The sequence below is a fragment of the Austrofundulus limnaeus genome, unplaced genomic scaffold, assembly GCF_001266775.1.
Source record: "Austrofundulus limnaeus strain Quisiro unplaced genomic scaffold, Austrofundulus_limnaeus-1.0 Scaffold223, whole genome shotgun sequence".
Lineage (NCBI taxonomy): Eukaryota > Metazoa > Chordata > Actinopteri > Cyprinodontiformes > Rivulidae > Austrofundulus > Austrofundulus limnaeus.
In genome coordinates, this window is record NW_013952625.1 from 70,326 (window position 1) to 71,349 (window position 1,024).

Sequence of the window (1,024 nt, forward strand, 5' to 3'; positions counted from 1 at the left end):
CAATGAAATTTCCTACTATTGTAGCAACATTACATTTGATCAAACTTGTAGAACAACTAATTTAATCTGTCAGTTTATTGTGTTTGTCTTCATCAAAGGTACTGAACATGTTTTATTTTACATAAATTATGTGAATAATCAAATGAACAATACAGGCAGTCAAAAGTTAAATGTTTTATTGTCTAAGTCGATGTCATCAACAGAGATAAAAAATGTTTCAAATATGCAGAAATTATTCTGCCCTTTCAAAATAAAATCTAGCCATTCGAATCTAGCCATTTTTCATTTTAAAAGTCTATAATTAGGAATGTAAATATAAAGAGAAATCTAAGTGTTTGCTTTGCTGCAGGTTCTCCTCAGCATATGTCCATTTGATGTGTGACAGCTGATGTCATCTCAAACCAAACYGGGCTTGTCATTCTCTAAGTCACGCTGAGAAAACAAAATAAAAAATCCTGTCTGTTCAGACTCAACAAAAACTAAAATCGTCACAAGCTTTCAAGCATTCAAGCATTCAGGATTACATGAACAGGTCTGCACGCTATGAAGGAAGGAATTCCAGCTGAGTTTAAATAATTAATAAGTTTAGAAAGTAAAGACAAATCCTGCAAATAAAACATCCACTGTTCAAACCAAGCATCTACTTTAACAATCCAAAGGCTGCAAATCGATTAAATTCAACATAATTTACAAAACAGCTCGAAATGACTGAATCATATTGGAACAGAAGCTAATAGAATCATTTCTGGCTTTTTGGTTCAGTTTGAACATTGCAAAGAGATTAAAATGAGTTTGGATTTTATTTTCAACACGTTACTTTTAGAGGCGACTGCGTGAGAAGCTGTTTTCAGATGAGTTTAACCAGGAGGCTCTGAAAACTGTCGTTGGTTTAGGTTTATTTTATATTAAATATTTTCTTTTTAATCATTATTTTTATATTTTCTGTTTGAAATTACCTTTGTTTAAACTGTGCCGTTATGTCAGCTACCCGACTTTAAGCTGAAAAATTTGGATAGCTAAAAAA